The sequence below is a fragment of the Stegostoma tigrinum genome, chromosome 14, assembly GCF_030684315.1.
Source record: "Stegostoma tigrinum isolate sSteTig4 chromosome 14, sSteTig4.hap1, whole genome shotgun sequence".
Taxonomy (NCBI): domain Eukaryota; kingdom Metazoa; phylum Chordata; class Chondrichthyes; order Orectolobiformes; family Stegostomatidae; genus Stegostoma; species Stegostoma tigrinum.
The window spans coordinates 35,248,356-35,260,488 of NC_081367.1; the positions used below are offsets into that span (position 1 = coordinate 35,248,356).

General features: G+C 39.8%; 1 protein-coding gene across 3 annotated transcripts in view; it reads left to right on the forward strand.

Annotated features, from left to right (window-relative positions):
- The window catches only part of LOC125457683 (inactive N-acetylated-alpha-linked acidic dipeptidase-like protein 2), an 823,004-nt gene that overhangs the window by 275,225 nt on the left and 535,646 nt on the right, over positions 1–12,133 (forward strand). Inside the window, exon 1 of one of the 3 annotated variants that reach the window (XM_048542239.2) lies at positions 2,767–2,793. The exons of the other annotated variants lie outside the window; for them this stretch is intronic. The gene's annotated coding sequence lies outside the window, so the exon portion shown is untranslated. Of the gene's footprint in view, positions 1–2,766; positions 2,794–12,133 lie in introns of those variants that run through there. 3 annotated transcript variants of the gene reach the window in all.

Sequence of the window (12,133 nt, forward strand, 5' to 3'; positions counted from 1 at the left end):
GGTTAGTAGGTAGGAGATGGAGGTGCGGCTTGGGGTGGGAGGAAGGGATGGGTGAGAGGAAGAACAGGTTAGGGAGGCAGAGACAGGTTGGACTGGTTTTGGGATGCAGTGGGTGGGGGGGTAAGAGCTGGGCTGGTTGTGTGGTGCAGTGGGGGGAGGGGACGAACTGGGCTGGTTTAGGGATGTGGTGGGGAAAGGGGAGATTTTGAAGCTGGTGAAGTCCACATTGATACCATTGGGCTGCAGGGTTCCCAGGCGGAATATGAGTTGTTGTTCCTGCAACTTTCGGGTGGCATCATTATGGCACTGTAGGAGGCCCATGATGGACATGTCATCTAAAGAATGGGAGGGGGAGTGGAAATGGTTTGCGACTGGGAGGTGCAGTTGTTTATTGCGAACCGAGCGGAGGTGTTCTGCAAAGCAGTCTCCAAGCCTCCGTTTGGTTTCCCCAATGTAGAGGAAGCCACACCGGGTACAGTGGATGCAGTATACCACATTGGCAGATGTGCAGGTGAACCTCTGCTTAATGTGGAAAGTCATCTTGGGGCCTGGGATAGGGGTGAGGGAGGAGGTGTGGGGGCAAGTGTAGCATTTCCTGCGGTTGCAGAGGAAGGTGCCGGGTGTGGTGGGGTTGGAGGGCAGTGTGGAGCGAAAAAGGGCGTCACGGAGAGAGTGGTCTCTCCAGAAAGCAGACAGGGGTGGGGATGGAAAAATGTCTTGGGTGGTGGCGTCGGATTGTAGATGGCGGAAGTGTCGGAGGATGATGCGTTGTGTCCAGAGGTTGGTGGGGTGGTGTGTGAGAAGGAGGGGGATCCTCTTTGGGCGGTTGTGGCGGGGGCGGGGTGTGAGGGATGTGTTGCGGGAAATGCAGGAGACGCGGTCAAGGGCGTTCTCGACCACTGTGGGGGGAACTTTGCGGTCCTTGAAGAACTTGGACATCTGGGATGTGCGGGAGTGGAATGCCTCATTGTGGGAGCAGATGTGGCGGAGGCGGAGGAATTGGGAATAGGGGATGGAATTTTTGCAGGAGGGTGGGTGGGAGGAGGTGTATTCTAGGTAGCTGTGGGAGTCGGTGGGCTTGAAATGGTCATCAGTTACAAGCTGGTTGCTTGAGATGGAGACTGAGAGATCCAGGAAGGTGAGGGATGTGCTGGAGATGGCCCAGGTGAACTGAAGGTTGGGGTGGAAGGTGTTGGTGAAGTGGATGAACTCTTCGAGCTCCTCTGGGGAGAAAGAGGCAGCGCCGATACAGTCATCAATGTAACGGAGGAAGAGGTGGGGTTTGGGGCCTGTGTAGGTGCGGAAGAGGGACTGTTCCACGTAACCTACAAAGAGGCAGGCATAACTGGAGTCCATGCGGGTGCCCATGGCCACTCCCTTAGTCTGTAGGAAGTGGGAGGAATCGAAAGAGAAGTTGTTGAGGGTGTTTCCCCATCTTTGCTGTGTTCCTTTGAATAGTTAAACTGGGATTGAGACATACCCACTGCCATGATGAGTGCTCACTGACTAAGAAGTCATGTGAAAATTCAGTGATGAAGTTAGAAAGTCACTGACAGATGTGCTGCACTTGAGGTTTCTCCACATGCTACTGGTCCCTGTGCTTGCATATTGTCACGTTAAAATTATACACCTCCAACATCAAAGCCTGCATGTTGAAGCCAGTAGTTAACTACCTCATCTGTCATTTCAAACTGTTTAGCTGTTTGCTCATAATCCAGAAACTACCAATAAATGTTATGACAAATTCGGATTTTGGACCAGATGTTAGATTGAATTTTAGTTAGTTTTTGAAGAAATTAGGGTTATTCATATTGATAATGCTGCAGAAAGTTTACAAGTTATTGAATATTTTTATATTGTTCAATTGTATGCACCTTTCCTCGAAAATTAGATGGTTCTTCTCATTAATCTAAAATGTGTATGAATAATTGGAAGACAGCTGTCAATTGAGCTCCTGTCAAATGTCCCTTAAGTAGAATAATCAAAATTATTTGAACATTTTGAATTATGGTTGAATGAAAAGTACAGGACATGCTTTCTGAACAGCTTGGAGGCAGTAAAATCAGTCATACCTGGCTGAACTCAGTATAGTTTGTGAATTAGAACCTAATGCGTCCTTGTACTGAGCAGTCCTTCAGAAAAATGAGATTTATGATTTTAAATTCAGGTATCAATAATATATACTTACAGTGTAGCTTCTGCTTAATATCTGATAAAGCCACCATTTGAATTTCTCCTCCCTTTGGAGATGACCATTGTGTCAATTTGGCCAATGTGTTGTGTTAGAAATTAAAATCACCTCATTGTCATTGAACCTATCAAGTAATAAGGGAACTGTACACAGCTGTTTAACAGCTTAAAGTAACATGGGGATTCAGTCATGGAAATGCGTCTTGACACTGGGTATCACTGCAGGTAAGTATACATATGGGTTTGGTGGTCCTGGTTGACCTAGCAATGGGAAGAATTCCATTGTCCTTTGTTAGAAAGCTGTTGTATTTTAGAATAGATAATGCAATTCTGTAAGAAATTTGAAATAGAGTGATCATCCCTCTGTCCTGTGCAGCAGTGCTTTCGGCAAGTTAGAATGGAATAGGGAGGTCACAGGGAGAATGGAAGTTGTTATTCTTTGTTTAAAGATTGTCTTAATATAATGCTATTTTTCTCTGAGAATATGCTGTTGGTATTATTGAGCTTAATTCTTCCTTCTGGTGTTAAATGACAGACGAGCAAAATGAAATGTGGTTCCTCTTTTTCAGAAGAAAAGTCTCAGTTTCACGCTTATTTCCTGAGGTATGTGGAATGTAAACTAATGGAGAATTTAGGACCTATAACTGTCAAAAAACTGCAAATACAATTTCCATAATGAGGAACATCTGAATGAATAACTTTTAGTTTTCTTCAAGGGACTACCTAGGTTCCCCACTGCTTTGATTGATTCAGCTTTAATAGCCATGTTTTGAAACGCATATTGTATTGTAACAAACCTTTGGGTGAATAATTTCTTCTGCCGCCCCTCTGTTGCTGCTAATGATAAGTTTGTCCTTTTATGAAATGCCCAAGTTGCTCAAAATGAAGTGCTGTTTGTTTGTAGAAGCAGTGGAAAATCTCCGTTCGGCCAAAGAGACCCAATTGATTCTGAATGTCTTATACTGATTAATTGTTGATATTTAATAAAAGCAAACTACTGTTGATGCTAGAAATCTGAAGCAAATGCAGAAAATGCTGGAGGAACTCAGGGCTAGCAGCACCAATAGAAAGAGAAACAGAATTCATGTTTTTGTGTCCAATATAACTTCTCCAGAACTCAGGAATTCTTAATGTTTGTTGAATCAAGACAATAAGAGAAACAAGTTCAAATCTCATTCCAGATGCACATTATTATCAGAAAAAAATGAAACATTTTTGACTAAGATGTGATGCACTGTTGACATCTATTATGTCAAGATACAGGCAGGATTAAAGACTAGGAAACTTGGCTTTCATTTTGGATGTTGTCAGCAAAACAAGTACAAATTAGATCTGTCTTCAAAAATAACTTTTATTCTGAGTTTTTACATAGTGGTGTTTATGTAAGGCCAAATGGGAAAAAATGTTCCAGAATCCAATTGCACAATCTTTTAAAATGTAATAACTTCTAAAAGATAATTTTTAAAAAATTTTCCTGGATAGTTTGATGCTATTTGATTAAACCACTGAATTCTGTGTATCATTTTACTGGAGAGATTTTAAGTCATTGTTAATCAATCACCTGTAAATCACTAAGTTTTAAATTATTAATTATTGTTTCTCATATCTTATAGAAGATTTGAGCCTTGCACTCATCAGGACGTTTTACAAGAAATAGCAAAGAAAAGTGAAAACAAGGTTTATAGTTTTATGCACACGTTCTTTCTGTCCATAGAACTGTGTATGAAGTAACATTTGCAGAGGCCAGTATACACCAAGTGTGCCACACTATGAACCCAATTGATGATCCTAAAATGGTTGTAAGCAAAATTCTTCACACTCAGGACTAGGTGGCAAATGTTGTCCAATAATTATATCTCATACTGGACATATTTGCAATATGGGTTAAGGTTAGGGTTAGGGTCGGGTTGGTTGGATTTGGTCTGTATCTTGGTCTTTGTGAACAGCCAAAGAAATATGTTGCTTGGCACGATTCCCAATTTTTTGGAGCTTATAGCCTTCATACCTGATATCATACCGGCATTGAAATTCAAATACTACCACATTACCCCTTTGTGCGATAGGCAGAACATCTTTTTGATGCCAGCATCTGCCAATGGCAAACCACTTGTGTTGCAATGCCATAGTGGCAGCAAGAACAAAACTAGTTTTGCCTGTTCAAATTTTAGGTAGAATCGGCATTTTTCAGGAGCAGCCTTTGCCCTGTTCACAATTTTGTATGGTATACAGTGAGAAATGATCTGATTGGCATCAACAATATTCCACAAGATGGCTTTGATGTTGCTGATTTCAGTATTAAGCTTGCACCATGAATGAATGGTGTGATCCCTATTTAATAGCTTGCTGACAAAGCCTCTGTTATTACACACAGAGCAGTAGGAATGCTAGCACATACATTAGCTAGTGGATATAGATCTGCTGTGTACAGTAGTTGAGAGCCTCCTGGCTGATTTCTCAAATAGAACATCAAGGAATAGACTTCATTTCAAAGATGAATTTGAGTGCAGGATGGAATCCATTAAGACATTAAGTAAATTAGTGCATGAAAGTGCAGATTCAAATATAGCAAACCTACCGTCAATATTTTGGAATCGAAGGCAATGTGAAGTATGGTGTCATTCCATTGAAGATGCAGTTTTAAATTACCAAAAGTTACTTCAAGAAAAATTACACTCTGTGTTCATGAGATTAAGATCTAGCAGCCAACTCCTTAGTAAATTTATTCTCTTTTCATTAAGAATCTTTTAAATCATACCTATCAGTAATGTCCTTATACTCTAAAGAGCCAATTTAACTTTTGGAGCCTCTTCAAGATGTATAAGTCGACGTCATAGAATCATAGAATCCCTATAGTATGGAAACAGGCCATTTGGCTCAGCAAGTCCACACCGTCCTTCCAAAGAGCATCTCACCCTGACTTATTCCTCTACCGCTGCGTTTCCCCATGTCTCACCCACCTAACCTAAACACCCTTGGACGCCACAGGCAATTTAGCATAGCCAATCTATCTACCCTGAATGTCTTTGGACTGTTGGAGAAAACCGGAGCACCTGGACGAAGCCCATGCAGACACAGGAAGAATGTGCAAACTCCACACAGACAGTCGCCCAAGGGTGGAATTGTACTCGGGTCCCTGGTGCTGAGAGGAAATAGTGTTAATCACTGTCATCAGTGAAAACTCCCAATTCATTATTAATTCTCTATGCAGGGCAATTCTGCCATGTTTTTAAAGCTAACACAATATTTCAGAAACTTGAGTTACACTGAATTCAATTTATGTTTAAAATTCCTCAAACTTCTGCATCATTATTGATTGAATTGTACCCAACACACTAGCACAATCAAAAGCATTCAGTCACATGAAATGGCTTAGGTTGTTTTTTTAAAAAAATTCACTTGTGGGACATGGGTATTGCTGGTTGGCCAACATTTGTTGTCCATCTCTAGTTGACCTTGAGAATGTGGTAGCGAGCTGCCTTCTTGAACTGCTGCAGTTCAAGTGTTGTTGGTAGATCCACAATGCCTTGAAGGAGAGAAGTACAGGATTTTGATCCTGTCACACTGAAGGAATGGTGACATATTTCAAATCAGCATGATGAGTCGCCTGAAGGGTTACTTGCAGGTGGTGCTGTTCCATGTATCTGTCCTTCCCGGTGGAAGTGGTAGAGAGTTTGGAAGTTGCTGCCTAAGAATCTTTGGTGCGTCAGTACATAATAGCCATGGAAATAGGCACCTTTTTGGCTTTGTTGCAATATATGTTTCATTTTACACTTCTACTTGCATTTCAGAAACTTATTTAAATTTTTTAGCCAATCTCTTGTGGATGTGAGTTTGCTTGCTGAGCTGGAAGGTTAGTTTTCAGATGTTTCGTCACCATTCTAGGTAACATGATCAGTGACCCTCCGATGAAGCGCTGGTGTTATGTCCCGCTTTCTATTTATCTGTTTAGGTTTCCTTGGGTTGGTGATGTCATTTCCTGTTCTTTTTCTCAGAGAATGGTGGATTGATTTGGAGCCAATGTGTTTGTTGATGGAGTTCCGGTTGGAATGCCATGCACACACGTGTGTTGTCACACATCCATCCTAGGACAAGCCAAACAGAGACACACACGAGAATTCCTAGAAGCTTGGCATTCCGACCGGAACTCCATCAACAAACACATTGATTTGGAGCCAATCTACCATCCTCTGAGAAAAAGAACAGGAAATGACACCACCAATGCAGGAAATGACATCACCAACCCAAGGAAACCTAAACAGATAAATAGAAAGTGGGACATAACACCAGCGCTTCATTGGAGGCTCACTGATGATGTTACCTAAAATGGTGACGAAACGTCTGAAAACTGACATTCCAGCACAGCGAGCAAACTCACATCCAGAAACTCAACCTGAGCCACAAATCTTCTCAAAACTCGCTAGCCAATCTCTTGCTTCATTTGAGTAGGGTTTATTTTTATGGGCCTTGCCTGAGTTCCAGTTCGCAATGTGGCCAGGTGCAGCAGATGCGATCTACTTTATTTGATTTTTTTGTGGAGCGATAGTTAAGCCTATAGCCATTATGTGTATCTTCAAGGTTCACTTAGAATTTAATAAATTGGTTTAGAATATAAAGGAACAGGAATCAGCCTTACAGTCTCCTGGGCCAGTTCTGTCACTGGAATATGCTTAACTTTACATTGCCTCCATTTGCTAGTCTTTTCTCCATATTCCTCAATTTCCTTAGCAAAGCAAAATGTATGGATCTCAGTCTTGATGATCCAAATGAATTTGAACAATTCAAATTAGTTAATAGTTATTTTCCTCCAGGAGCACAGAAATTTGAATAATGTCAGTTTCTTCAACCAATTTCTCCAAACCTGTCAGAGCAAAATTCTGAGTACTTGAAGTCGACTTTTTAGGTATGGGGTATTGGGAAGATTTGGGATACCAGCAGAAAATAATTTTGTAAAGGTTTTAACACTGCACAACAGCAATTGAACAACACAAGTTCATAGTATAGATTGAAAAGGAAGTGACAGATGAAAGCAAAACTATAAGTAAGATCAGAAAACATTTTGAACACCTGAGATTATGCAATTATAAAAGATAGAGGGCCAAAAAATGAAATGCAAAATGAATGAAATAAAATCGTTTGCTTTCTTTCAGTTTTCTCTCCCATTCTCTTAAATTGTTCAGTCTTTCAAAGTTGCTAACACATTCTGATATTTAATCCAATTTAATCTCTGTGTCTGCTTGTCTTAACAGCAGAATGAAACTATTCCATATTTGTGGCAATACATTAAAAGCAGGAGTTACAATACAATAGATTAGTCTAGACCATAACTCCTGAGTCACTATTGTGATCCTCTTGTGTTAGTCCATATCACTGCATATGTTCTTTGGATCTGTTGTAAGCTTTTTCAGAGTTACTATGACAGTCTGCCATTATTGCTACAGTACAATACTCAATCTAAACACATTCATATTTATTCATGAAAACACAGAAACAAGGCCAATAACATTTCTCATTATTCGGTTATCACTAGACTTTATATGTCCTTTTTTCTTTCTTATTTTATTTGATTTCATTCAACTTCATTTCACTAACATAACAAATTGTGGCTTAATAATTTCTATTGATCCCAGATTGAAGCCTGAAATAACAAAGTGTGGAGCTGGATGAACACAGCAGGCCAAGCCGCACCTTAGGAGCACAAAAGCTGACGTTTCGGGCCTAGATCCTTCATCAGAAAAGCTGAAGGGTCTAGGCCCGAAACGGCAGCTTTTGTGCTCTCAAGATGCTGCTTGGCCTGCTGTGTTCATCCAGCTCCACACTTAGTTATCTTGGATTCTCCAGCATCTGCAGTTCCCATTATCTTTGAAGCCTGAAATGTTGTTTTTCTTTTATTAACAATGGAAGTCAGTTAATGAATGTGTTCACAAAAGGCTGCCAGTACATTTATTAAAACAAAGAAAAAACTATTTATTAAACAAGGAAAAACATGAGAACTATGTTAACCCTGACAAAAACAATGAAAAAACTTCATTCCAAATACCAAACAAGAATTCAAATTCACCTTATTCATCTTATCTCAGCAATATCTTTGCAAAAATCTAAACTTCAGCAGAGTCACCACTGCCTCTACACTAAGGTTTCTCTCTCAGGTGACATCACTATAAACAGTTGTCTTTCAGCAAATTCCTATTAGATTCACTGGATGTTATTTTTCTTCAACTGGTGTCTCTCCTTGAGACACTTAAGACATCCTGCAAATAAAACTCCCTATTACTTCACCATTAGTGAATTTGCCTAAGTTCCCTAACCACAGTCTGTAGCAGTTTTGCCAGATTTCTTACAAAAGACTTAAGTCAAAACACTTAAGTCTTCACTGTCTGGCATACTCTCACACATTCACTGCTTTCTGCACTGTCTGTCTTTGTATCACTGAGCCCACACTCTGAAGCCATCTATCTCCTTTCTTAGCATGCAAAAAAATACAGAACTATAAAATGAAATTAAAATTATGCATTGTTCTTAACAGGCAGAAAGTGTTATCTTGGTAGTAAAGTGCCTTTTATATAAGAGCAGAATTTGCAATTCAGTGACTCATTCAGTACGTGGAACCTTGAAGTCAGTTGGTGGAAAATGCCAACATTATTTGAGGAATACAGAGCTAAACCTGACATAATAAAATGAGTGCTTTTGCAATAATAAATAAGATGCACCCACTAATAAGGTGATACAACAATCCTTGTTTTCTGTAACTGTAACTAAAATACCATAGCATTTTTCTACAAGGTTTTTCTATACTCAGAATTATAGTAATAAAACATTTATTCATAATGAACTGTCTAGTATACAACAATTTAATTATTTATGTATTCTAAGTAGGCAGAGGTAATAGAGCTGGTAAAGGAAGAGAAAACTACAGTAATTGCTGTAGCCCTATAAGTACAGAATTGCATAGGTTGCCATGGTAATGCAGATAGTTCTCTGAGCAATGAGTAGTGGATTGATCCTCAGAGATTTGTTTGTGATGGAAAAATAAGGCAAGTAAAAACAGCTCAGGAGGTACGGTGCTGCACCAATGAAGGATTGCCAACATCAAAGAATGTACAGCTGCTTTCTTTGGGTGATGAGCTACTTGATCTAAAAATAATTAAGCTGTGGCAATTTTAAATACATTCTTGAAAAAAAAACACATTTATGGGAACAATTTTCCTTTCAAAATAATGTTGCTTTGATGATGTAAAGAAAAATTACATTGAAGCGTGAGAGAGAAATCTTGATGAAAAATTCCACCGTATAGACAGGGTTAGATCTATCTCTAGGGATTACGTAAAGAATGGACAAAAAGTATTAAAAATATCCCTTGCTCTATTTCCGATTTAACAAGGGCAGCAGAAGGTTGTGTATGTATTTGCATAGTCATTCGTCCCCATGAAGACCGCATTTTCAAGGACATTTCAATCATCTTTCTAGCATCTTTCAGTTGAGGTAAATAAATAATTTTACACGTTCCATGATATGTTTTGTTCCAGTTAGATCTGTCAACAATAAAATTGTTTTGGACGAGATGAGCTGGAAGGTCAGGAGGGAGAACGTTGTTGAGCATACACCTAGAAAATGGATAACCAAAAAAAAAGTTGCACATTTTTTTCATCTTTTGAAACAATACATGTCATATACAACTATCCACAATGATGTTTGCATAGTCAGTGTAATAGTGCTCCATTGTTTTCAATTCCTTTCACTGTTATTGTTAACAATGACATTAATGTGGAATGGACACTTTTAAATACTTCCAGTATTTGCAATGATCTTCCTGGAAGCAGTAGAGCTGCTAAAATAAAACAGCTGAAGTTAGACATTTAAAGACCAGCCCTCCTGCTAAATTATTACTCTTACATCTTGTTGATTTCATGGAAATAGAATATCTAAAGTTAAAAATTTACATAAGCTCATGCAATTATTTGTACAGTGTTCAAGCAGGATATTATGACAACTGAATTAACAACTTTCAGTGACATTCATGCTACACAATGACCATCTGTAATAAGAGACAATTTAACTACCGTCCTGTGATAATCAATGGTGTTTCCATAACTGAATCCCCTTCTATCAATATTCATCGTGTTACAATTGTCCAGAAACTGGGTCAGTCATATTAATGCACCGGTTCCAACAGCAAGTCAGAGGCTAGGAGTACTGCTGTGAATAATTCACCTTGTGACTTCCAAAAGCCTGTCCACCATCGATAAGGCAGATATCAGGAGTGTGATTGAACACTGTCTGCTTGGCTGGATGAGCGTAGCTCCAGCAACACTTGAGAAACCATGCAGGACAATGCAGCCTGCTTGAATGGCACCACACCCACAAGCATCCACTGCTTCCACCACCACCACTCTGTAGTAGCAGTATTTACAAAGTGCACTGCAGAAATTCAGCAAAGATCCTTAGACAGCTCCTTCCCAAACATGAGTACTACTAACTCAAAAGACAAGTCAGTAGAAAAATGGGAACAACACAACATGCATATTCTCTTCCAAACCACTCAACATCCTGCTGGAAATATATTCCTTTTGTGTCAGTGGGTCAAAATCCTGGAATTCACTGAGGACACTGTGGGTTAATTTATAGCACATGGGACTGCAGCAGGTGAAAAGGCAACTAGGAGATGGGCAGGAAATGTTGGCACAGCCAGTGACACCCATGTCCACGAGTAATCTTATTTCCTGATCATGGCCATTTCAATTGCCAACAAATTGTATGAGATAGAGGTGCTGCAGAGCATTATCAGCTCTTTTGCTTTCAGGTTTCCAGAGACTAACTTGTGGAAAACCATGGCAAGGGAAAAGTTTATAAAACCATGAGCGCCATGGATAGGGTGACTAGGGTGACTAGACACGGCCTCTTCCCCAAAATGGAAGAGTCCAAAACTAGAGGGCATAGGTTTAGGTAAGAGGGGAGAGATTTAAAAGGGACATAAGGGGCAACTTTTTCACACAGAGGATGATGTGTGTATGGAATGAGCTGCTGGAGGAAGTGGTGGAGGCTGGTACAATTACATTACAAAGGCATTTGGATGGGTGTACAAATAGGAAGGGATGAGATGGATAATGGCCAAATGCTTGTGAATGGGACTAGATCAATTAGGATATCTGGTCAGCATGGATTAGTTAGACGGAAGGGTCTGTTTCCATGCTGTACAGCTCCATAAACTTGATGATTCTAAGTGAGAAAAGAAACCATTGAGATTTTCGAGGCTAAAGAAGAAAATCTGAAAGGGAATCTTATGTTGAAGATCCTGGTGAGGTAGGCTTATTTCTGTATGTATTGCAGCCAGATCTTGGAGATAGTACTAAGCATATTCACGATTGGTGCTATTCCTTGCAAGATCCACCACCTCCTCTAATGGGAAGAGCATCTTGATTCTTCTTTCTATTTCATTGCCCAACATCCATGAATTTGAAAGTGTCAGTTATTAGCTCGTTTTCATCTTGACTATGAACTATTTTTGTAACTCCGTCATATTGTTTTGTGTTGAGAAGAGTTGAACCCCTGCCACCTTTTGAGCTGTTTTGGACCCTGAATAGCCTGTGGCAGCAAATTGTTTGCTGCCTTCTCATCAATAAGCTAATAGGATTTCATTTTTTTAATTTGCATTTGCTCTGTGTGGAATTGGAATGACTTGGAAATTTGGATGGTTCTCCTGATTCTGACAGGTTTCCGTTGTTCTTTATTTAATCGAAATTTTTAACAGAAGCAAACTTACAAACACTGGTTTTAGGAAATGCTAGCCTGAGCATTGGTTGTAATTTGGGGTAGGGAAAGGGGCAGTTTCTTGAAACCACCATACCTGCAAACAGCAACATATTCACCATTGACATGTGCACCCTCTTTGTCCAGATATATAACTTTTCAACGCATCAACCCCCTCCCATATAAAAGTTGGTTTGCT